The following is a 27,741-nucleotide window of genomic DNA, read 5'->3' on the forward strand; positions in this document are numbered from 1 at the left end:
TGTTATTATAAAAACACTTCGTAGTCCCATTACACGTTAGAGGGAGATTCCAACCAGGGAACCACGACTGTATGCTGACTGCTGAATGCTTCGCTGCAGATGCTAACGCAGACCACAGGTCTTTGCTCAGGTATGAGGGTTGATGTCCTCCCAGGGGAACCTGAAAGACAGAATTAGAGCTTAACATGCTGTGCTCAGATTATGACTTAGATAGGAAATAGTCCATCAATCCTAATGATAATATGATAGCGTTATTCTTATGCTTCACTCTCCTCGTCACCATTTTCATATTGTCATGTAGTGTCGTCCTGGTTATTGCAGCTCACGCTTTGCTATCTAAAATGCAGTTGTTTTATTGAACCAGTCATTAAAACTTATACTGCTTCTTATTGTAATTTATATATGAGACTGAATTCTGAATGAGAGAACAGGATGCGACCTGAGTGACCACGCCTTCCCTGAGAAGCCTAATATGTCATGTGCTCAGCTGCCCAATCAATCCTATCTTCTGGTAGAGATGAGGAACTGCTAGTTAGCCAGCGCAAAACCTGGATTTAGGGTGACAGGTGTCACCCACAGTGGGTCAGACTCAGTCTCCTACACCGTGGACGATCTTGCTGCTCAAAATCCAGTAGTCTCATTAAAATAATGGAGCCTACATGACAGAACCTTCCCCCTGAGGTCGTTCCACTCTTCCTGATTTCCTTCCTTGTGCCTGGATAGCTGCCTACAGAATTGACCCTGTCAACTATTCTTTGCTACAACTCCTGTTTCCTGGCAATTGATGTTTGCTGGACCTGAGCTCCAAACAGGTGTGGCTCTACTCTGATAATTTTATCCACCATGACCTTCAACTCCTCATCCATGAAACATGGGTGTTTTCATGGGAACATGGTAGAGGTGGTGAAGACGGTGTGGATGTGTTCAAAGATGAAAGGCTGGAGTAAAAGGTAAGTGGTCAGGTATAGGTGCTGTGATGTGAGTGGGTGACAGTTGTTGTGGATTGTGTGTGGTAGTAAAATGTGTGTTGTGTATGTTGTGCAGGTGTGTGTTGTGGGCATTGTGAAATGTATGTGGAAGCCTTATATTGGTTTTCCTATGTTTGTGTACGATTTTGCTTGTCTGTGGCTGTGTGTGGCGTTCAAGTTGCAAAGGATTGTGAGTTGTGTTGGGGTGGGTTATATAGTGGAGTGTGTAGGTGTGCAGTGTGTGTGTGAATGCATGTCAGGTGTGGGGTATTCAAACTATCCAATGTGGTGCTGTGTTCATTGTGCTGTGGATTGAGTTCACGTTGGTTTACACCGCCAATGGCTTTCTGCCATGGAAATACAGCTGTTATGATTTGTGGATCCTAATCTGATAGATGAATTTCTGTTATACTGGCGGTGCTGGTAGTCAGACTGCATCTTTGCCGTCCTCCAATGTCCTTTCGGTATCAGGAATTTGGCTGTTTTTTGGCAGACTTCTCATTGGTTCTCTTAATACGGCAGTCGGGGTGCCGCCAACATGACGCTCTTTTGGTGGCCGCCACTGTGGCTGTCTTACCGTCAGACCGCCGAAGTTGTAATGAGGCCCTTTGTCTAGCCTTAAACTTAGGGGCTCTCCTGAGGTTCCTGGGCGTGGGCTTAGTTTAAATAGTGAGTCTCTGAGTATGTCTGTGAGTGGTGCATAGGTTTCTGAGGCTACATGAGCCTGTCTCTGAGTCGGTCTGTGAGTGGGTGTCTGAATTTCTAAGTGGGTTTGTAACTGGGTACATGAGTGTCAGAGTAGGCCTAAAGTCGGTACATGAGTCTCTGAGGAGGTCTGTGAGTGAGTGTATGAGTTTCTGAGTGGGTCTATGAGTGAGTACATAAGCCTCTGAGTGAGTCTGTGAGTGGGGCTGTGAGGGTGTATGAATGTCTGAGAGGGTCTGTGAGTGGGTGTATCAATGTCTAAGTGGATCTGTGAGTGGGTACATCAGTGTCTGCGTGGGTCTGTGAGTACAAGAGTCCATGGGTCTGTAAGTGGGTGCATCTGTGAGTGGGTGCATGAGTGTCTGTTTGGGTGTGTCAGTAGCTGTGTGAGAGACTTGGCTGCAATGGAACCTCACCCTGCCCTTTTATCCAAAAGGAGTCCACAGCTTTGCACAAAATATCTACCCCAGTGGAGTTCTTGTTGCCTCTTTGGGTAAATATCCGGTATGTATTCTGCACCACAGCTGTGTAATGTAGCACAAGGAAATGTCATCAGTGATCTTGTGTGCTTCTTGGCAACATGATTGTTCCTGGTGCGTCTTTCTTTAGAATTCTGTGATAACATGAATCCTCCTATAGAGAGGCCAACAAGATTACAAAGACATAAATCTCCACCAATCCAGGGTCATTCCATTCATCTATATGAGGTGAGTGCTTCTTTGTTTTTGTGGAGATGTCTTCATATTCCTCAGAATCAAGAATGCACAACCAAAATAGTTTGCACTTCCAGGTGATTTGCACATTCGCATACTCATAGCAATTTAAAGGGAGAACCATGGACTCTGCTTTCACCAGGAGAGGACATGAAAGAAGCCACTCCTCACAGTCACATGCAGATTGCGCTCCAATTGATCACAGATGTATTCACCTCCACGAAGGCATTTAGGCCCTCATTTTGAACATGGCGGGATAGCCAGCTGCCAACCATGTTGGCGGTCGACGGAAGACCTCCAGTGGTGGTGGCAGGCATTCTGCCATATTGTGACACATGGAGACTCAACCTCATTGATGGCAGTGAGGGCCACCATGCGCCATGCTGGCGGTCAGTGACGGGGGTGGATGCTGCTCCACCCTCACCGCCACGTCAGTCCAGACACCACCACGCCTATAATGATGCATTCATGGGCATGGCGGTGTATGGAGGTGCAGCAATGCAGGCAGAGCAGCATCCTAGGAGCCCGTTCCCTCCCGGAGCAGCACCACAGAACAGGTAGGTGCTGCCCGAGAGGGAAGGGGGGGTGGGGGTGTGTTGAGTGAGTGAGTGCCTGCATGGGGGTGTGCGTGTGTGTTTGGGAAGTGGGATGTGTGTCTGCATGTATGAATGCATGTGTGCATGTTGGAATATGGGTGCATATGGATGTGGGGGGTTGGGGCTTGGGGGGACCTGTATGGAGGTGGGGGATTCGGGGATGGTGAGAGGGGGTTGGCAAGGGCCTACAGGGAGATTGGAGGGAGGAGGGATGGGGGTCAGTTTTCGGAGTTCAGGGGGTGGGTGTGGGGGCAGTTCTAGGGGCTTGGGGGTGGGGGTTGTGGCAAGGGGGGGCCTGGCGTGTCACATACAGGTGACAGGAATGAGAATTCCTGTTACCTGTATGCTTTCCGCAAGGGATTACCTGGCAGGGGATCCCGCCAGGAAATCCCTGGTGGAAACAGAAACATTATCCCACCACCGGTCTGGCCTCCACCGCCGGGTCGAAAGTGCCAACCATCAGCCCAGCAGTCGAATCTCTACTGTGTTCATCATATGGCGGTCTCAACCACCATGCCGTTTGCGGTAATGACTGCCACTGCCAGCAGTGCGATCATTACCGCCATGTTTATAATGAGAGCCTTAGATTTTAATAGCAGAGAGGGGGTCAGGTGGCCCTCCTCCCCGGACTGACTCAGCCCCCGGGACCCTAACCCCCGGGGCCCATTGTTAAAAAATATTACCTTTAATTGTGGAGGGGCCATGCAGCCCCTCCCCTGGTTAATTTCAGCCCTGACGACCCCATCACTCGGCCAGGTCTCCTGGGTGCCCCCCCATGGTAACCAGTCAGAATCGTTGGGGGCTGCAGAGGGAGCCTGAATGCTCTGTGGTCCCAGCTGGCTCCCAACCTCCTGGTGGAACCAACACTGCTCTCACACACAGGGAGCTGCTACACATCTAGGTCCCTGTGTGTGAGAGCAATCCTATAATCTGCTTCTCTTCAGGCAGGGAAACAGACACAAATTCTGCTCCCAGCAAGCAAGAGCTCTTTGACAGCTCTCACTTCCTGGGAGTGGAGTTCATGTTTACTCTGACTTGTCAGGAGCTGTCAAAGCCAGGTCAGAGCAAACAGCTATGTCCTGGGGTGGACACCCAGGGACATAGCAGGAGCTGGCCCTGGGAGGTGGTAGTCCCTAGGGCCATAATTGGCTCCAGAAGGGGGGCAGTGTGGTCCCCCTCCTTCTCTGAGCATGGGTTGGCCCTGGGGCTGTATATTGTCTGGGTGGGGGGTAAGCCCTGGGGAGGTGGTGGTCACCAGGACTTCTAAAAAGACCAGGGGGGGGTCTGCAGCCCCCCCTCCTAGTATGAGCATGAACCAGCTCCAGGGAAGTGGTGGTCCCCGGGGCCTTAAATGGTCCAGGAGTAGGCCATGTAGTCCTTTCCTTGATTATACACAAAGCCCTGGGAAGGTGGTGGTCCCCAGTATTTCTTAGAAGCCTGGGAGTGGGGCCCACCCTCAATTATTAAAAGCAAAGCCCCAGGGAGGTGGTGGTCCCTGGGCCTCAATGAGCCATTAGAGAGGTACCCCGTGCAGCCCCCTCCTTTTAAAAAAAAGATATGACCCTGGGACCTGGCCCACCCAGGTCCTCTATTCAAATGAAGTGGTGGGCCTGCGCTTGTTTTAAAAAAAAACAAAATCTCGATCCACAGATAAACTGGAATTTTAAGCGGAAATTTTGAAAAATGCTTTTTTGCCCTGGTGCGGTCCCCCTGGGACCACAACACACGATGGAAGGGGTCAGGGTGCCCCTACACTGCCCCACTTTCTTTTTATTTGCATTTGTTAGGGGACTCAGCTGGCGCTGAGGCCCAAGATGTCTGCCAAAGCTTCCTTGTTGAATTGTTGGCAGTCAATCAGATTTCAGCACAAGATCAGGAGTGTTCACGGAGCCTTTGTGTCCGTATATATACAAATTTATTTTTTCTTTGGTATCTCCAAAACTCCTGAATGGAAGTACACCAAAGAACAAAAAGGGTTCTTTCTGGACCAAGAGCTACTTTTCTACCAAATTTGGTGTAATTAAGTCTAGCTGTTTGGGCTGTAGTCGTGTTCAACATCCCTATGGAAAAATTCATAGGAAACACGTTTTGGGACCCCCCTTATTCTCAGGCCCAGCTTGACAGATCACCCTGAAACTTTCCAGGTAGAGCTGAAGAGAGAGTCACATTTTTTGAGAAAATTTTGTGAAGATTCATCAGCCGATGCCAAAGATATAGGCAAGTCAAAAAACACTTTTTTTTGGAGAAACCAGGTCCTTTCTATAACTACCTAGTGGCTACTGCCACTAGGTAAAATATATATATATATATATATATATATATATATATATATTCAAAATAAATATTTAAAGTCGCGTTTAGTCTGCGTACTACACGGCAGACTCCGGTAGGGTCGTGAACCCTTAAATCCACCTACCAAATTGTTTCTTTACAAAAAGAAACACTGCAGTCACTTCCTTCAGTCCACAGATTTAATCAGGCAAAAACACGAAAAAAAGGCATTAATACCATCCTCCGACGCGTTTCAGGAGACTCTGCTCCCTTGTTCACGGAAATACGATGAGGGCTACTTCCATTTCCATTTTAGCTTTAAACATAAATATGGAAAACGGACTACAATCATTTCAAAATAATGGCGGCCATCTTTAAATATGTTATTCCATCTGTGAATACTATAATACATATGAAACAAAATGCTTACTATCACCTAAACGCGTCGGAGGATTGTATTAATGCCTTTTGTTAGGTGTTAGGAGACCTGTGGACCCATTTCCATGGTTAAACACCATGGAATAAGTCCACAGGTGCCCTCCCCAAGCCCGAGAAACACCCCCGCCCCCACCAGAGGGACACCAGAGGATGGGGGACACCATCCCAGGTAGGCCTGGGTATTTTTTATTTTTATATTTTTTGCCATCAGGGGTCCTAACTTGGGGCTCCCTGCATGGCACAGGGTGCAAGGGCCATGGCCAGTGGACACTTGTCTCCTGTGCTGGCCATTGGGGTGGTGGGCCAGAAAATGGCACTAGTCTGGTTAGAGGCATTTTTTTTTTGCCTCTAATCAGGCTAGTGACATTTTTTGACGCACAATCCCCTTCTTCCCTACCGCCGCCCCCACCCGGCAAGCGTCTTCTTTTAAGACGCTAGCCCAAATTTAGTGCCAGCTTGCGCCATTCCTTTAATATGGCGCCCAGCTGGTGCTGTGGAATGGTGCAAGCCGGCTCTATACTTTTAACCGCAAAACTGCGTTTGGGCAGTTATGCTACAAAACGTATAAATCAGTCCCTAAATGTGCCAAATGGTAATACACATTAGATGCTATATTTTCATAAAGGGATCCACAGCTGGATTTCATGGGTCTGCTTGGAAGTTCATTGATTTGTGTATTTTTGGGAAAACATATTGCTGGAATGACCGTAAATTCATTCATCAGGAATTGGAGTTCATCTTCATTAATCAATGTTTCATCACACCACTGTTTTAAAATTTGATTGAGTTTTGTTATTAATTTGCTCATGGGGTTCTCTTTCAGGATTAAATCAATTTCCATCTCAGTAAGCTGTTGATAAGCCTCACTTGTGTAGTCCTGTTTATCTAGAATGGCTATGTTCCCTCCTGTCAGCTGGTTTGATTTATATTGAATTTTGTGTAATTAGATGTACTAGGGCTTTACGTTCTCTTGTTATATTTTCCTTTCTTCCTTTATGGTGTTTGTTCTTCAATTTATCCAAATCTATTGTAAACTGGTCAATAAAAAAATATATTTTGTTGCCAGGAGTTAATGTAGAACAAAATTTAGATTTGGGTTTTAACTTGCTATATTTGTGTTGATCAGTTTTAATGTTTAAGTGTTCAAGTATCTGCAATTCAGACATGCCCTCTTCCTCTAGATTATACATCAAGTCAAAACAGGTCTTCACATCCTGGACCTGTTCCATGATTAGACTGGTTTCTTATTGCCTTGTAAATCGTTTTTCAGTGCTCTATGTTTATCCTTTCTTGGAGAAGAATTTAGCTTGCTTTAACTTCCTCACACATTTGTATGTGTCCATCTTCAATTCAGTATAGTCAAAATGTATTTCCAGACAGAAGAATAGTCCCTTATTTAATAGTCACTTTTCATCCATTGTGAGTTGCTATTTTGAGAGATTCGCCACTAAGTTGTCCTCTGTTTCTCCTGATGTTTCTCTTAGTCCCAGAGTTGAAATCTCTTTTTTTCCGGTGACTTCTTCTGCTTTTTCGATGTTTGTTGTTGAAGAGCGGTCTCTTCCCCACCCTCAACCTCGTCCTCTGTTCCTTTGATGTGTGTTGTTCGATGTAAAGTAGTTGCATTTCTTCTCAAAAAAGTTGTCATTGATGGATCTCCCTCATTTGCTTCAACATCAGATTCACTAATAGTTTCATTTGACACAGTGATTCTGATAGCTTTCCTGATGCATATTGTTTTTAAGGTTGTTAAAGCATTTCACAATATTTAATTTTGTGTCATTCAGGTAATCTTGCTCATCTCTAATTAATTTTCTCTGTTTCTTAGCTTCCACTTCTGCTTCATGTTTATCGAACCTCTCTTCCATGGCTTGCCAACATTTTTTTACTCTCTTCCTCTGCTGCCATTTTACCAAATATTCTCCTCCAATTCTTTAATTGCTTTGTGTAGCACAATTTTCAGTTTCTCGTACTTAATAATTATTAGGATCATATTTCTTGAAAATTGCATGCTATCCTCATCCCATTTCTGTAACATCTCAGGTTTGGTGTCTGGGTGATTGGGTAATGTGACAATCCTCAGACCACGAGGAACCCTTCCTACTTCTATGTATTTTTCTCGTGTTATGGCACCCCAACCCTTTGTAATTTCCTTTTTAGCAGTCTTTCCAACTGAGAGAACAGTTGTTTTAGTGTTTGTTCATTCTCCTTTGTATCCTCACTCATTCTTCCCCTCTTAGACACTGTGGCCCATATTTATACTTTTTGACGCAAAACTGCGCTAACGCAGTTTTGCGTCAAAAAAATTTGCGCCGTCTAACGCCATTTGGATGCGCCGTGCGGGCGTCAAATTTATACTTTGACGTACGGCGGCGCAACCAACAGGTGGGCGTCAGGATATTGTGACGCACACAGCGGCGTCAAGTCGTAAGGAAAAACCACGTAAAGGCGACGCACATCACCGTGGGCCGATTTACGACAGCGCAATCGTGAAAGCGCTGGTTTTTCACACGCAATTGCGTCAAATTCTAGCGCGAAAACTGCAGTGTTACCAGAGAGCCAACATGGATCCCAGTGGACACAACAGAGCCCAGGATGATGACAGCAGACCAGGAACCAGCCAAGAGGTCCCACAAACAAACCAGGATAATCAAAAAAAGAAAAGAAAGTGTCGCTTCAGTGAAGAGGAGCAGGAAATCCTGGTGAGAGAGGTGACGGAACACCAGCACCAACTTTTCATAACATCCAAATTGCCACTCAGTAGGAGAGAGGCCATATGGAAGCAAATAGTGGACAAGATCAACAGTGTGGCTGAAGAACGCCGCACAGTCACTGAGTGTAAGAAACGCTGGCATGACTGTAAACGCAGGACCAAAGAGAAAATGGCCAGGAACAGGAAGGCAGCAATGCAGACTGGAGGGGGGAGTCCAGCACAACAGGAGGCCCTGGACCACATGGAGGAGATGGTTGCAGCCGTCATCCCCGAGGAGATCGTCACAGGGATTCAAGGGCAGGACAGTGCAGACTACCAAGACACAATGCACATGCAGGGTAAGTCGCATGGGGAATTATAATGCACTAATGTTAACTGCAACCAGGGGGGGAATACCTACTACACAATGCATGTAAGTCAGCATATACATAGAGTGGCATGGGTAAAGGAGCACAGTAGGGGGGCATGCCTAGCACACACTGAAGCTGGGGCACCACCAAACACAGCAACAAGTACAGCCCCATGGGGACATCCTGTAAGTACAACAATAGAGCCAAGGGAAAGCAGCGACAGGTAGGAAGGCCACTACAGCAAACTCACATCCAGGCACTTGTTTTGTAAAATCTATCCTACAGCAACTAGGTCCCTATCAGTAACCCAGTAGGCAAAGCAACAACTGCAATGTAACTGCCACAACACCTTACAATAACGCCTCTCATCTCTGTGCAGCTACAGTACCAAATGGCAGCAACCTCCCCATGGAATATACATACACAAATTAGGGGGTGACATTGACATCCGCAACAAGTCAGTGTAAAAATACAAACGCTCCAGTACACTCAAATGCCCAATGTCCATACCTGACACATACATAAGCCAAAGTAAACAGCAATAGGACCCACACAGCACCAACCACACACACATGCTGCATACGTCAGGGTCCCTCACATGCCTGGATAACAAGGCTACATCACTAATGTCATACTGCTCAGACAACACCTGAGGAGGAGACATAGGCAACTGGTCACTCCAACACACCTGCAAAGTCTGACAAACAAATCGGACCTTCATACGATAAACAGGCTTATACAATCAAACACACATGACCCACCTTCATCTTCAAACATCAACAATGTTTACATCCACACCACATCCAAACATGAACATGCATAGGAAATGGCACGGAACATGTACACTGCATGCAATGTGAATCAAAAGTGAATGGGGCAGGTCCTGAGAGGCAAGTGTGTTGGCAGGGCACTCACAACACCCACAGTCAGTCAATGTGTATTCTGGCAAGTGTAATGTATACTTTGCGCATTAGCCTCAGGCTGTAGGCCTTTCTGCACCTTACCCTGAATGTACTCTTACGCATATGCTCACATCTAAGAGCCTCTGAGCACTTTGCACTACATGCTTCTCATTGGCCTTCCTATCAGGAAATATACCAAATACCCAGTCCTAGGGTGTTGTTAATAAGTCCAATCACACTGTTTTGCCTACATCTGCACTGGAGTGTGCCAGAACAGATACACTCTGTGCCCCAGTCAAGGATACAGTCTGGTACTTTGCGGATAGATGGGGTAGGGGTTCTGATTTGCCATTCCTGCGTAGGGAAACTATCTCATCACCATGACTTATGACTTATAAAATCACTTCCTTGTCCCAAGACACACAAGAGGGAGTCTCCAAACAGAGAAACACCAGACGCTGCCTGCCTTGCTGCAGATGCAAAACCAGATCACAGGCCATTGCTCAGATATGACGGATGAAGTCTCCCCAGTGATTCAGACAGGCAGGCTAGAAGCTTAACATGCTGTGCTATAAATAGAACAAGCAGAGGGAGAGTACAAACTGTTAGGCACCATGATAGCTTTCGACCAATGTCTTACTCTCCTGCTGACTATTTCAAGTCTACCATGTTGAAGTATTTGGGTTATTGTGGCTCACACCTAAATATAGACAAGTCAGTTGTTCAAAGAGATCATCATATGAAACAAATACTGTCTTTGACTTTTGTGTATGAGTTCATACTGGAAAAGAGTGAAGATGTTGGGATCTGAGTGACCACAACTTCCCTGAAAAGTTCCAAAGATGTCATGCGCTCGGATGTATAATCATTCCTTTGCTGTGGGAGACATGAGCCAATGCTAGTTAGCTAGAGCAAAATGAAAGAATCAGGGTGACAGAGTCAATTAAAAGTGGGTCAGACTCAGTCCATCACACCATTAGCTATCCTGCTGCCTCGTAAGCAAGTCAGCTCAGGTCGGATAATGAGAACACACCCTCGAAAATGTCTCTACATAAGAATAGTTAATCACGGAGGGACTAGTAGGACACAAAGATGCCTATTCACAAAATGTTACAAAGCAACACCTAGCGGCAATTAGGCAGACAAGTCTGGTAGCTCCACATCACACATGTGACACACAGGTGGGCCATAGGCCTACAACAATGCCCATATGAAGGACAGCAGATACCCAGAAAAAAACAGACACCAAAGATAAGGCATCCAAACGCCTGTAACTGTTTGCAAACTTGTTACAACACAGACACACTAATTGTACCCTGTTTCATTGCAGAGGAACATGGATCTCCTGCCGATATGCCTGACCCTGATTTCCCTGATGACATCGATGACGACCCCATCAACCTCTCCCCACAAACCCTCAACATGGTCTTAGGAAGCCTCCAAACCCCACCTTCAGTCCCAAGGAGGAGCCCAGAAGAAGCAGCCACCCCAGTAGACCCACCTGCCACCCCAAATGTAATACCTGCCAGCTCCAACACAGCTGAGGACTCCGACGACACTGGAACCAGCTTTGAAAGAACCGTCGTTGGGGTCCAGCGGGAGCTGGCCAAGGAGGTGCGGGTGGGGATGCAAACTATGGCAGCCAGCCTTGAGAGGGTGCGTTCGTGCATGATCCCTCCTGCTGATCAGACAGCTGTGATGCAAGCACTAACATCGCACATGCAGGAACTTGTAGAAACTCAAAAGCAAATCGCCACAGCTGTCATCCAGTTGACGGAACAACTAAGAATGCAAGCCAGTCAACGGGTGCACGAATGCAACATCGAACCCCTCAGGGCTGACCTGGCTGCCTACCATCGGGATGTGGCTGCCATTCTGAGAAACCAGCAGGCCCTCCTTGCTGCAGTATTGCCCTTCCTAAGTCCACAGGGACTAGCCCCCGGGATGTCTGCGTCCATGTCTTCTAACACTGAGGTGTGTGTTGCCCCTTCACAACCAACAACAACAAGGACAGAGGAGGCAACACACACATCAGAAGAAGAAGACGTGGAACAGATAACCTTCACACGGAGGAGTACCCGGAAGCCCTAGTCCCTGCACCATGGCCTACTCTGACCAAGGTCCTGCGTTTAGTCAAAGCCCAGTTTCTGAACACCTACACTCAATGACTGTTTGGCAATCCACTGTTTGACTTGTCCACATTGCCAGTGAATGTCTCTCTCCTACAATTTGGTAATCCTGTCCCTCTGCACTGACACCTTCTATAGGCTCACCAAGAAATGATGCCCCAGAACGGACTCTGCCAAAATGTTGAATGGACAATTTGCACTACAACACCTGTAAATAAATCGCACTTGCTCACCTATTGTGTCTCTGTGTCATTTCACACTTCAACTGTGCAGTACCTAACTCCAAAGTGGCTGTGTGGCAACCCTGTTGAATCTCTATACTACTGTCCTGATGTCATATATTCAGATCCATCTGTGCATTGGCCAGGATTGCATCATAGCCCTACCATACTGAGGGAAATAACTGAGGAAGGAACTAAGCACACACAATCATGCTGTGTTGGTCAGAATGATGCACCATCTATCGCTATTCCAGAGAGCAAATGGTGTCTGGGAAATGTAGGCTCCATGCAAGACTTAAATAAGAATGGATGCCGCTTAATGTAATGAATCGTGTACAAATCACACTGCATTAACTTCCCTTACAGAGTAGGCTTCCATGAAGGAAATTCATGCTGCTTCAGTACACACATGATGTAGCTCAGCAATGAAAGCAGCAATACATGAGTGTGAACAACTCCTCATCTACAAAGATCTCCCTGAGCTTCACACTGCTGTCCGACCTAACAATTAACCCACATTGACATGTAATGAAGCACTCTTTGTGAAGTTGGACACATATCATAACAAAAGCTTGGTGTACAATGCACACTACCAATGGGGAGTCTCCCAATTTGAGGATACTTAACAAGTGAGCACACGGGTAGATGGGATGTTAAACATCCATTCCCAGGGGATGCTGAGCATAGGACACAAATGTCACACTAAATCATTCTGCAACATGGATGTCAAGGCCATGATAAAGTAGCACCTAACGCATCAAGTAAAGGGTTAACAAAATATTTATTTATATCTAGTACTACAAGAGGCAACTAAGGGAAAGGTACACCTACACTAATCTAACCTGACTACTAATAACCCACAACTGTCCCTATCTAACCTAAGCTAAACTTACTCTACACATGTAACGAAACGATCTAAACATCAACCCCCCACCCACCATTATGAGACAGGACACATGCAGGACAAAACATACTAACCTACACACATACTACACTATCCTAAACAAGCAGATTATTTTTTTTATTTTTTTGTTTTACATTTTTTTTGTTTTTTTGTTTTATTAAACATGAATCCCAACATTGCCCCCCACCCACCCACCCACACACAAATATTTGAGAAAAATAACAAGGACCCCCCACCCTCTTCCCTAACACTAACTAAGCTACATACCTATCCTAATCCTAATACTAATCCCCAAAGCCCAACTAACAGGAGAAAAAAAGGAAAGAGGTGAGAGGGGAGGGATAAAAGTTTAAGAGGGCAAACGAACTAGACGTTTGCACTCCTTAGTGTGCGCCTGATGTCGCGGACCCGGGTCTTTACATAGTTCATGTCATCAGTCAGGTTGTCCACCTTCCTCAAAAGTTTGTCCACTTTCTGGGACAATGCCTGGAAGGCTGCAGGGTCCACGGGAGGGTCTGTGGGGAGGGTTTGTGTGCCAGCAGAGGTCGAGCTAGTGGCAGCTGTTGGTGGGACATGTGACTGTCCTGCTGCCAGCACACGGCTGGGTCCAGGTCGTGCTGCATGCGGCGGGTCCATGGCAGCCGAAGTAGATGGGACCACTGGGCCAGACCTGGTGGCTGTGTCGTTGGTGGCTGTAGGTGGCACACTTGTTGGAGGCTGTGGTGTGGCCCACCACGCCCCGGAGGCCCTTTCGGAGTGATACCTGCGGCCCATCCGCCGATACCCAGACTGCACCTGCAGGATGTGCCTGTAACGGATGGCACGCCGCTCAAAATGGATGCGATCGGCCGCCCTCATGTTAGCAGCTGTGAAGAGAAAAGGCAGATATTTACCTTTGGCTTTGCATTGGGTGGGATAGCACAATGGGTTATTTGTACATTACTAGAAATGTATAGGTTGCAGCAATTGTCACAACATAGTTCACAGAAGGGCTCAGAGGAAGTACATGTGAAGCATGCATACATAAGGGCATATCACACCTAGAATATCCAGGTCTCTACATGATGGATGACATCACCCTACACTACTCATCCTAATCATCCCTACGGTTTTGTACATCATGGCTGCACCTCTTCCGCATACTTACTTCACTACATATGTCACTATATGTGATAACTATCACACTCCTCACTCTAAGCCATCTGGAATTGGTTGTGTGCTAAGATTGAACCAATGGGCTATAACCCAATGTCTACACTAGGGACCAGATGTAGGAAGATGGGAAATGGGACGAACAATCTGCAATGCAGAATGGGGTATCTGACACCGTCTGTGAGTTGCTATGGGGTTGCTAAGAGCCACCTCATTTACATCAATGATGTGGGTTGCAAGTTGCTCCACCTTTGCAACTATGGGCACTCACGGGGATGGAGGCCTGCTGGGAACAGCAGACCTCCATGTCCGTGACCGCTTGGAAATAACGCAGAACATGTTCCCCAAGTGTAGGCCGTTTACCTCAACGGGAAATGAGCAGCACTTAGAAATAAATTACGACAATTTCAATATTGAATAATTTAAGGCACTTAGGCCCGTATTTATATTTGTTGTTGCGCCGCATTTGCGTCACTTGTTGACGCAAAAGCGGCGCAAAATTGCAAATTCCAATTGTAATTTGTAAGTTTGCGCCGTTTTGGCGTCAAAAAGCTGGGCAAATGTGGTGCAAAAAAATTATAAATACGGGCCGCAGTGGTCCCAAGGACCACTGCCTGTTTTGTACAGGATTATTTTGGTACACTCGGAAAGGTGATGGGTTACAATGGGGACCCCTTACTGCTAGCAAGTGGGTTACCATCCACTTAAAGTGGATGATAACTGCGACTCACTTAGCAACCACAAACTCCATTGCAAATGGACTTGCATACCACTGTCAGTTGCAAATAGGACTGGAAAAAGCCTTCATATTTAGGATTAGGAATAAAATCTCCCATATATTTTCATGATCACCTAATACATTTCGAAATAGGAAACAGATGTTTGCAACTCACACACAATAATTATGAGTTTATCAACTTGTACACAGTTTGGCACATCTGGCCCTAGGTTCTGACTCACGACACAAAAGGTGTCAAGTAAGTGTGAGATACTGGTTGCTACAGTCCAAGGTAGCCTGTTTCACATTAACATCCCAGTCGTTGAGGGTGGTGTGGGAAGAACAACCACCAATCCCATGTGAAATGCACACCCAGGAGTGTATTGAACGTTCACCAAGTATGTGCCTTCACACACAAGACCTATGAATGGCTAGCAACACGTTGGACTTAGGCAAACATTGTGACATCCATGGACCACACATGTCACAATGATATGACTTTTGCCAACATGACATACTATCAGTGAGGCATGTTTTACTACACACACAGAGGAGGTGGAACACCCATTCTCATGATTCAACAGAACACATAGGCCATTGCACTCAAGTCACACACACTCCTAGTTCAGCTTGTGTAAGTACATGCCCCCGGAAGATCCAACCTACAGTGTGCACAGTCCATCCTCAACTAGGAAGATGCACTTTTCATCACAGCCATGTGCCTAAGCTATATGGGAGACTGTCAGTCTGATATGCAGACTCAGTTCATGTCAAGTCCCCGACCAAGTCTTACTTTGACCAGTGTATTCTAAGTAACTCATCCCATTCCCCATTGCGGCCCAACTGGAATGTCCTACAGCCCCTCAATCTCAGAGATGGCTAGGTGTTGCTTAACAGAAACATAAGTCCAATTTGATATCACACTAACACGACAATGGCAATGAACGGCCAGCGCATCACATCATGATTTCTCTTGAACACACAGTAGTCCATTTTGCGTCATTGCCAAATAAATATATCAAATAGCACTCAGGCAACACTCACTGTAGGTATCGGGGTCGTCGAAGTGTGCCACCTCTCCCACGGTGTAAGGCTCTGGTCCACCTGTAAAGCATGACAGGAAGAATGTACTCAGACTGGGTGGACTGACAAAATAATTCTGTTACAATGACACTGTGAGAATATGACATGGTAATGATACACTTTCACACATGCTCATACTGCATGGATGAGTTTGTATTCAACATTAACATTGGATGATTCTCCTGCTACAGTTACACACCCTACTACACACATGCAGTGGCCAGGACAGTCAGGTGTCGTCCAAGTTTACTCACAATAATTATGCCCCGCCAATATTGTTATCCAAACATCTCAGCATGTGCATTCCAGAGAGACATCCAGACACTTGTTCCATGAGGACTGCATGACCACTCACAGTCAAACAGCCTATGTGGACATGTTCAACACACAGCAACCACACACACATGTGACATATCTGTGGAAAACATATCTGACTTCATGTGACGTGTATAAAACACACATGTATATCATCATCATGGGATTCAAATCAGATTTCGAGCGATGGGGTCTACATATGTAGGTATGTTGTTTCGACATGACTTACTCATTGCCCATTATGACATGTAGAGTACAAATAGAGCCATTAACGTGTTGCTTGTCTGACACAAATGCTACACTACATTACATACAGCTACAGCCATCTGGTATGTGTAGAACAACTGAGCCATCTGACTGCTAGCATAGGTCTTCATACACATTGTGCAACACGTACACATTAGGGCACATATGTAAACATTAGTAAGGCAGCATTTGCATCATTGCATCACGCAGAGATGGGCCACACCTGCCAAATACAGATATATGTATTAAGTTTCTGCTGTTTGAGGGAGAAAAAGTGTAGCCAATTTGGGGATATCAATATATATTGACAAGGGCCTAGGTTTCCCTAGCATTACACATAGGCAGCTCCTTATCTAGCAGATTGGGTAACATTCATCACATGTTCACACACAGATTACTATCATGTCCATGTAATTGATTGCTACTCACCAACAGGGCCACCAATCCTGACTCCCAGGTGGTCCAGCAGGTCCTGTTCCCTCGTGATCAGATCGGCCCAGCGGTGTTTCAACTGATGGACATTCCGCATGGTCCCATGGACCCGGACCATGTGATGGCGCACCTTCTCCCAGCGAATTTTCCGGGCCTCCGTGTGATACCCCTGTATCACACGGCCCCCAGCCTCCAGCATCAGCGGGAGGAAATGGCACACTAGCCAGATAAATCCCCCCAATTCATCTTCGCCCATCCTGGACAGGCGAGGCCTCCCTGACATTATGACTGATGACTAACAGAAAAAATAAAGTAGGAAATGGGGAAAGGTAGAGGTGTGAAGTTAAGAAAAGGAGAAAATAGCCCAACTAACCCCAATAACTACCCTAGCCACAACAGACTCCCACAGACAATACAAACAAATACAGGAATGGACAAAACTAGACTTAACAGACTGAGACAATGATACACAACAATATTAGACTGAACAAAGTACAAAAGACAAGCTACACAGGACAACAAAGCAGTAATTCACAGGACAACACTCTTCACTGAACCACACAGTCTAGAAAAATCTGAGACTGAAAAGTGAAAGTGAAAGTCAACTTCCAATACAGATTTGGCAAACAGGATATCCTATTACATCACTTCCTGCATAAAATGGCCGCCGTTTTTTAATCGCGGTTTGCGTCGTATTTTCACGCATACATAATTTCGCGTCATTTTTTATGACGCATAATATTGCACATGGTGCTGAGTGTAAAAATATGATATGAATATTACTATTTATTTACTGTACGAGATGTCCAAAAATATGTGCATGTTGCGTCATTTTTTCCGACGCATACATGATGGGCGTCATATTTTATCCACCTACAGGAGTGCTAATGCTGCTGAGTGAAAAAATATGATATGAATATTAATATTCATTTACTGTACGAGATGTCCGAAAATATGTGCATGTTGCGTCATTTTTTCCGACGCATACATGATGGGCGTCATATTTTATCCGCCTACAGGAGTGCTAATGCTGCTGAGTGAAAAAATATGATATGAATATTAATATTCATTTACTGTACGAGATGTCCGAAAATATGTGCATGTTGCGTCATTTTTTCCGACGCATACATGATGGGCGTCATATTTTATCCACCTACAGGAGTGCTAATGCTGCTGAGTGAAAAAATATGATATGAATATTGTGAGAAGGTAGCCTCTTTCTAGCCTTGTTACCCCCACTTTTGGCCTGTTTGTGAGTGTATGTCAGGGTGTTTGTCACTGTTTTCACTGTCTCACTGGGATCCTGATAGCCAGGCCTCAGTGCTTATAGTGAAAACACCATGTTTTCAGTATGGTTGTTATGTGTCACTGGGATCCTGCTAGTCAGGACCCCAGTGCTCATAGGTTTGTGGCCTATATGTATGTGTCACTGGGACCCTGTCACACAGGGCCCCAGTGCTCATAGGTGTGCATGTATATGTTCCCTGTGTGGTGCCTAACTGTCTCACTGAGGCTCTGCTAACCAGAACCTCAGTGGTTATGCTCTCTCATTACTTTTAAATTGTCACTAACAGGCTAGTGACCATTTTTACCAATTTACATTGGCTTACTGGAACACCCTTATAATTCCCTAGTATATGGTACTGAGGTACCCAGGGTATTGGGGTTCCAGGAGATCCCTATGGGCTGCAGCATTTCTTTTGCCACCCATAGGGAGCTCTGACAATTCTTACACAGGCCTGCCACTGCAGCCTGAGTGAAATAACGTCCACGTTATTTCACAGCCATTTTACACTGCACTTAAGTAACTTATAAGTCACCTATATGTCTAACCTTTTCCTGGTAAAGGTTAGGTGCCAAGTTACTTAGTGTGAGGGCACCCTGGCACTAGCCAAGGTGCCCCCACATTGTTCAGAGCCAATTCACTGAACTTTGTGAGTGCGGGGACACCATTACACGCGTGCACTACATATAGGTCACTACCTATATGTAGCTTCACCATGGTAACTCCGAATATGGCCATGTAACATGTCTATGATCATGGAATTGCCCCCTCTATACCATCCTGGCATAGTTGGCACAATCCCATGATCCCTGTGGTCTGTAGCACAGACCCTGGTACTGCCAAACTGCCCTTCCTGGGGTTTCACTGCAGCTGCTGCTGCTGCCAACCCCTCAGACAGGCAGCTGCCCTCCTGGGGTCCAGCCAGGCCTGGCCCAGGATGGCAGAACAAAGAACTTCCTCTGAGAGAGGGTGTGATACCCTCTCCCTTTGGAAAATGGTGTGAAGGCAGGGGAGGAGTAGCCTCCCCCAGCCTCTGGAAATGCTTTGTTGGGCACAGATGTCCCCAATTCTGCATAAGCCAGTCTACACCGGTTCAGGGACCCCTTAGCCCCTGCTCTGGCGCGAAACTGGACAAATGAAAGGGGAGTGACCACTCCCCTGACCTGCACCTCCCCTGGGAGGTGTCCAGAGCTCCTCCAGTGTGCTCCAGACCTCTGCCATCTTGGAAACAGAGGTGCTGCTGGCACACTGGACTGCTCTGAGTGGCCAGTGCCACCAGGTGACGTCAGAGACTCCTTGTGATAGGCTCCTTCAGGTGTTAGTAGCCTTTCCTCTCTCCTAGGTAGCCAAACCCTCTTTTCTGGCTATTTAGGGTCTCTGTCTCTGGGGAAACTTTAGATAACGAATGCATGAGCTCAGCCGAGTTCCTCTGCATCTCCCTCTTCACCTTCCGATAAGGAATCGACCGCTGACCGCGCTGGAAGCCTGCAAACCTGCAACATAGTAGCAAAGACGACTACTGCAACTCTGTAACGCTGATCCTGCCGCCTTCTCGACTGTTTTCCTGCTTGTGCATGCTGTGGGGGTAGTCTGCCTCCTCTCTGCACCAGAAGCTCCGAAGAAATCTCCCGTGGGTCGACGGAATCTTCCCCCTGCAACCGCAGGCACCAAAAAGCTGCATCTCCGGTCCCTTGGGTCTCCTCTCAGCACGACGAGCGAGGTCCCTCGAATCCAGCGACACCGTCCAAGTGACCCCCACAGTCCAGTGACTCTTCAGCCCAAGTTTGGTGGAGGTAAGTCCTTGCCTCACCTCGCTGGGCTGCATTGCTGGGAACCGCGACTTTGCAAGCTTCTCCGGCCCCTGTGCACTTCCGGCGGAAATCCTGTGTGCACAGCCAAGCCTGGGTCCACGGCACTCTAACCTGCATTGCACGACTTTCTAAGTTGGTCTCCGGCGACGTGGGACTCCTTTGTGCAACTTCGGCGAGCAACGTTTCACGCATCCTCGTAGTGCCTGTTTCTGGCACTTCTCCGGGTGCTACCTGCTTTAGTGAGGGCTCTTTGTCTTGCTCGACGTCCCCTCTCTCTGCAGGTCCAATTTGCGACCTCCTGGTCCCTCCTGGGCTCCAGCAGCGTCCAAAAACGCCAAACGCACGATTTGCGTGTAGCAAGGCTTGTTGGCGTCCATCCGGCGGGAAAACACTTCTGCACGACTCTCCAAGGCGTGGGGGATCCATCCTCCAAAGGGGAAGTCTCTAGCCCTTGTCGTTCCTGCAGTATTCACAGTTCTTCAGCCTAGTAAGAGCTTCTTTGCACCAACCGCTGGCATTTCTTGGGCATCTGCCCATCTCCGAGCTGCTTGTGACTTTTGGACTTGGTCCCCTTGCTCCACAGGTACCTTCAGACAGGAATCCATCGTTGTTGCATTGCTGATTTGTGTTTTCCTTGCATTCTCCCTCTAACACGACTATTTTGTCCTTAGGGGAACTTTGGTGCACTTTGCACTCACTTTTCAGGGTCTTGGGGAGGGTTATTTTTCTAACTCTCACTATTTTCTAATAGTCCCAGCGACCCTCTACAAGGTCACATAGGTTTGGGGTCCATTCGTGGTTCGCATTCCACTTCTGGAGTATATGGTTTGTGTTGCCCCTATTCCTATGTTTCCCCATTGCATCCTATTGTAACTATACATTGTTTGCACTGTTTTCTAAGACGATACTGCATATTTTTGCTATTGTGTATATATATCTTGTGTATATTTCCTATCCTCTCACTGAGGGTACACTCTAAGATACTTTGGCATATTGTCATAAAAATAAAGTACCTTTATTTTTAGGATAACTGTGTATGGTGTTTTCTTATGATATTGTGCATATGACACTAAGTGGTACTGTAGTAGCTTCACACGTCTCCTAGTTCAGCCTAAGCTGCTCTGCTAAGCTACCATTATCTATCAGCCTAAGCTGCTAGACACCCTATACACTAATAAGGGATAACTGGGCCTGGTGCAAGGTGCAAGTACCCCTTGGTACTCACTACAAGCCAGTCCAGCCTCCTACAAATATTAATATTCATTTACTGTACGAGATGTACGAAAATATGTGCATGTTGCGTCATTTTTTCCGACGCATACATGATGGGCGTCATATTTTTGAAACGTACAGGAATGCACATGCTGCTGAGTCAAATCTGAAATATGATGTAACTTATATTTTGCTGTCTAAATCTGTGAAATTTTTGTATACATTCAGATTTGACTCTGCATTCTGTGCACTCATGTACGTGACCAAAATATGACACCCATGCTGTATGCGTAGAATTATGATCAAATCTTTTTGTTACGTCTTCATGTTTTTAACTTGGGGAAGGTGATTTGTCAGGGTCAAACGGGGCAATGTGATACACATTTGTGTTTGGATATGCCACATGTCCATTGTTGTATGTATGGCAGGCATTCACACAGTAATGGTGTGGATACGTTACATAATGTCTTTTCCATATTTGTCAACATATTTGTGGCAATTGCTGATGGCTGTTTGGAAATGATGGATGGGATACCATGATGTATTCCTTCTCCAAATTTGGTCCACACTTATGATGGTGATGCTTTTATCTGGAGTCCTAACAGGGAGTGCAATGGTCACTTACAGTTATTATGGGGCTAACCATGTCCTAGCCTCATTTTGTGTTTGTGCTTTGTGTTCTACTCTTGACATGTAGGCCACACATGTACCTTATGCATGTGTTTGGCTCACAAGTACAGGATTTGTGTATGTTTGTGGGACCGTAGAAGTGGACTTAGGCCCCCAGCACCCTAGGATTTGACCATCCTGATTAGTTACAGTATCCATGGCTTGGCTTAATATTTTATGGGAAACCTGCAGCAGCAGGCTAATGTAAGGCCATATGGTATGTATGACTGTTGACCATTCATTCATCTCATTAGCCCATTAGAAGTTTGCAGTAATGATGATTTTGAGCTGACATGCCTACCATTTCCCAATGACTATGTTTGGAAGACTCTGAGCGTTCCTGATGTTCTGGGGAATATTCTTTTGTGGGTGTCTGTGTCCCTTTCTGCATTAACTGGTTAAGTGGCATGTCACATTCTTCCTGCTAGGTTCAAACTGGGACCCGACTGTGATGGTCTACTTTCAATAATTTGGTTGATTGTTTGACATATGTGTACATGTGTGTTGGTATGTGGATCCACTATCACCTGTCTGGGTGTATGTTGTCACTGTGACATCCAGGTCTCCTCCTGAGTTAGTGGCAGCTAATGTTGTCCCAATTGTGTTTTGCTCATATCACCCACTGGAGAGAAGCCATTGATGACATGGTGACGTACACATGGATGGTCCCACCCTGTCTCTGACCACATGTGATGTGACTTTCACATGATCTACTTTTTTTGTCTGGGTGCAAGACTGTCTCAGGTGTTTTGATGTAGCATGTGGATTTGCCACATTTGTACTCATGTGGGCCTCTGTGTATGGCAATGTATCATGTCACATCCTACCCTCTGTGCATACAATTGAAATGTTCTTTTTTGTTGTGATGATTGTTATGGCATTGTTGGTCAAGGAGACCACATTCTTCGTCAGCATTTTATAAGTAAAGGTGCTCAGTAATGCATGGACCAAAGCATGATGTGGTGTTTGATATCTGTGTTTATTTACAATAGTGTAATACAGGTGATTATTATACATTAAGCAAAAAAATTATTTACAAGCTGCTGGCGCCTACGCTGTCCTGCTGCCGTGTTGGGTTGTCCCCCCTCCTGTTGCGGCCCAGCATCCTCCTCTTCGTCATCCTCAGGCATGCCTGGGTCCAGTTCAAGGAGGGGAATGTTCCTCTGGACACATATATTGTGCAATATGGCACAAGTGAGGATGATTTTGCACACCATCTCTGGGGAATAGAGTAGGCTCCCGCCAGTGATGTCAAGGCAGCGGAACCTAGACTTTAGGATCCCAAAGGTCCTCTCCACAATGCTGCGGGTCCTCTTGTGGGCGTCATTGTATGCCCGCTCTGCAGCAGTGATTGGGTTCCCGAATGGTGTCATCACCCAAGGCTGGATGCCATACCCCTGATCAGCTGAAAGAGAAAGAGAATGGATTGAATTAGATGTAGGAGGCAGTGTTGTACGGATCTTTGATGGCTGTAGTTGTCTTGTGTTGTCTGTGACTCTTTTGTGTACTAATGTTCCAACCTATGGTTGTTATTGAAAACTTTGCTTTGATATATTTTCCCTTGGCTGAGCAAGTGTTTGTTGGCTAACCGTTTGTCAGAAGGACTGTTTTTGTTGTTGCAGTAGAGTGTTCCCTCCCTAGCATTGTGACTAGTGATACAGTTGTCTGTGTGTCCTCACTGGGGGTGTGATGTTAGTTCCATGCCGAGTTAAAACGTGAAAGTGTATTTGACACCTTCATGTGTATGAGCCCAGGCCATCCCATACCTTTTGACTTATGCATTGTATTAGTGTACAGGTTATTTTGAGACTTCCAATCTGTAAAGTGACATTTGGCCAACCACACTCATTGATGTCTTCACATTAGGCTGTGGATTAAATTCCAATGTGTGACAGGTTAAATGTTGACTTCTGACACATGGCTAGTGATGTGAGTACCTCAGTGTGTTCCTGGCTAGGTGTTGCTATTGTGGTGTATGTGTTGTTTGTCCTAGAGGGTTTGTGTGCGGTGTGTGTATGGGTTTGTTTTTTGTCCTTACCAACAAGTAGTCCATTGCCATAGCGTCCATCCTGGAAGTGTTGGTTGATGGTGGAGTGACGGAAGATGAATGCGTCATGTACACTCCCAGGATATTTGGCCACGATGTTGGTGATCAGTCCTTGGTGATCGACTATGGCCTGCACGTTGATTGAATGTGTGTGCTTCCTGTTGCGGTAGAGGTGTTCTGAATCAGCAGGTGGCACAAGGCGTACGTGTGTGCAGTCGATTGCACCAAGGACGTGCGGGAAGCCACTGATGGCGTAGAACCCCTGTTTAATTTCCTGCTGCTTCTGCAGTGTGTTAGGGAAGCAGATATGGCGGGGTGTCAGGCGAATGATGGCATCCAGGACTTTAGGCAGGAATGCAGAGAATGATGGTTGGGATATTCCACCAACCAGGGCACCAGTTGTCTGAAAGGAGCCACTTGCCAGCAGGTGTAGTACGGCAAGCAGCTTTGTTTCAGTTGGGATAGTGCGGGGTGTCACTAAAGTGGGGGCCAACTGTTGTTCGATATTTGCCAGCAGCTGCTGAATGGCCTGCCAGTTCAACCGGTACCTCTGGATGATGTCCCGTTCCCTGAGGCCATGCAGGGTTGTTCTTGGGCGGAATATCCTGTCCTGCCTTCTGCGCTGTCTTTGGGGTCCCTGCTGTTGTTGTTGTAGCTGCTGTTGTTGCTGCAGGGCTCTGCGTCTACGTGCACGTTGAAGAAAAAGCACCTCCATAGCTCCCTGTTGCTGCTCTGCTGCTCTGTTGTTTGTTCTGTGTGTTCTGCTTAAGTACAGGTGTGTTTGCCCCATTTTAACACCTGCCCTGACCCAGGCGTTAAAATTTAACGCTATTCGTGCTTTGCGTCATTTTTTTGCGCCGCCTACGGCCCGGGAGACATTTTTGCCCGGAAGCATAAATACGACGCACCGCTGTATGCGTGGGTTTTTGGACGGGAACGCCTACCCTGCATGTCATTAACGCAGGGCGGGGTGCCGCTTCCAAAAACTCACGCACATAGCGCCATTCCCCTTGTGCGCCGCATCGGGCGTCAGGGTATAAATATGGGGCATCGTTTGCGCTGAATGTGCGTCAAAATTTTTGACGCACATTCGGCGCAACCGGAGTATAAATATGGCCCTGTGTTGTCTTTACTAAATAACTCCTCAGCTTTCCGCATTCTTTTAGCTACTCTTGCCTTCATGTTGCTGTCAAAGGAAAAAACCCTTGTTACACTATTGTTCTTCCATTTGCGAGAAGCGTTATTGACTTCCAGGCGTGCCACAGTAACTTTGTTACCCAATATGTTAGAGTTCGCTTGCTTCCCCGGCCCGTTTACCGTCTTGGTTAACTGGACTGTATCGATATCGTTTCGTGTATTTTTTTCAACATGCAGAGCCACTGATACCACATATCTTTGGATCTGGCTTGACAAAGGCCTCGGTGGCCTTTTTGCATACCAGTACCCGCAGTATTTCTTTGAATCTCAGGTAACACTTGATTTTCCACATGGAATTTGCCCCGTACCAAACTCCTACAGAACAGCAATGACACTTTATATCCAGAGCACACAAGAAGTCTCTTGTCTCGTGCGTTATTATGCACCCGGTGGACAGCAGCATTACACATTTCTCATGTATTTTAATCTTATGTGCATTTTTCTCCACTGCAGCATATGTTCGCACCATTCAACAAGTTTAATTTGGGGGTTTGTCTTCTTTGTCGCGTCTGGTAATATGTTAAGGGGCTGCAGGTAACATTTTTACGTTTTTGGCATACAATTGTGTAATAATTCAGCTATTTTGAACATATATATAAAGATAGATAGATAGATAGATAGATAGATAGATAGATAGATAGATAGATAGATAGATAGATAGATAGATAGATAGATAGATAGATAGATAGATAGATATTACTATTTTTAAAGCTACAGTTCTGACTGGTGATTTACTACGTTGAGTGTTCTTACTTGGGCTGTGTAGCATTGACGTCCCAAACCTAGAACCAGCCCCTTGGGTAAGCATTGCTTGCTCAATCTATCTACCCATTCACAGTTAAGTCTACAAATAGAGTGGCTTGGTCATCTATCTGGACAGAAATAGACCGTGAAGCACTGATACACCTGTGTTAACCACTAGGGCTCTGCATGGATACTGCCAAGTAACCTTTGCCTGCCTTCAAGTAACAAAAAAACAAACATCTCTCTCCTTGCAGATATTTTATCACTCTGGGACACGTAGTGTATTTTGTAGGGCAATCCATCTTTTTGCTATTTTCATCCCATTTTTACAAATTTCTTCTTTCCTCAGGAACACTGGTATTTAGGCTATGGAGTAGCTGAGTGTTGTTGCCAAGCCCCATCTGCATATTGCAAAATAAATATGTTGCTTTCAAATATACAAAACATACACTTTGGTAAATCAACTGTAATATAATGTGCCTAAAAGCCTGTGTTCTTTTCAGAAAATTACAAGGGCCTTTTATAAAAGTTTCAACATAGAATACAAATACCATCATTCACTAGCCTCTGATACGAACACAACAATACAAACGTCAACTGTACTGATCATAGATTTTCCAGTATTATTTCATTGGAAGTATTAGGTTGTGAGTGCCATTGGTTTTTATCAATGTTTTAAATTGTCAAATACATTCTGCCCGAGCCTTAGCCTTAACATTTATCAAACGACGATCCACATTCCTTGTCTTGCCACCTACTAGTCACAAATAATACTTATATTTCACTTCTAAACGCTCGAAGGACTAAATAAACCAGCTGTCTGCTTAAACAGCAAGGCTAAATATAGGATTCAGGAAGGCTGCAAACGTGCTCTGACAGCGGCAGGCAATATATGCCTACGACCTACCACCCCAAAATCAAGGTCCCTTTCGGAATGCAAAACCTGGTGCAGGCATAATGTAGCATAAAGGGTCACAAAGTGGCGCATTGCATGTAACTACGGAGCAGAGATTTTGGCCTCATTGGGCCACATTAGCAGAAAAAAAGAAATGACACTAATGTGGCGCAAGGAGGAGAAGGGGCTCTAAAATATGCCCCTATATGCGAACCTGATTGTCGGAAAACCTGAAGCTCACACCGCTCATGTCTTACAGCCCAAGCTACACCTGATTGTATCAGCAGCTCTGTCCTGTCACGCTTGGACTGAAGGCTACTTTTAGGGCAGGGATGTTAGTCTTGCTGATCTTTAAGCACAGAGGTGTCCATCTCCTGACAGTAGAGCATACGTGCCTTGGGGAACTTCTCTTCAGATGTACATAGTGCAGAAAGACATGGAGAGTGGAGGAGCTGTGGCTCCAAGGAGAAACACCGCAGAACAGTTCCAGCTGTAGATTTTGCCTGCCTGCATTTCTGAGACCACTCACTGTGTCTGGAAATTAAAGAAGACTCCAAGGCAAAGTGAGCTAGTGGGGCTGATGAGCAACCCAGGAACCCAAGAACCAGTTGCAAAATAACTTTTATTTTAGCGGTCCTGAACTGGTGTTGTGGAGCGCATTTGTGCAAGTTTAACCATTACACTAGTGTCAAAATAACATTTCCTGATAGTGTTAGAGAATCAGAAGAGAAGGAAAGTTTTGCAACTTTCTGTAAATGTAGGGATACACATCTGTCGATGATAGTATTGCAGCTCATAAAATACCTCAACTCCTTGCAAAAGGTTGCCTGCTGTACGCTGAGATTGAGAAATAAGTTACATAATGAAAAGGTAGTTTTTAAGGTCCTCAAAAACAGCATGCGAGGGAAAAGGTTCATAAGAAAATGAGGCAATCACTGAAAGATAAGAAAGAACATGTTCCCTTCTCGCACAAAGCTAATGACAGGGTGTGATAGATGAAAGCCAGAGGAACACTGGAAATAAAGGCG

The sequence above is a fragment of the Pleurodeles waltl genome, chromosome 4_2 (assembly GCF_031143425.1).
Source record: "Pleurodeles waltl isolate 20211129_DDA chromosome 4_2, aPleWal1.hap1.20221129, whole genome shotgun sequence".
Lineage (NCBI taxonomy): Eukaryota > Metazoa > Chordata > Amphibia > Caudata > Salamandridae > Pleurodeles > Pleurodeles waltl.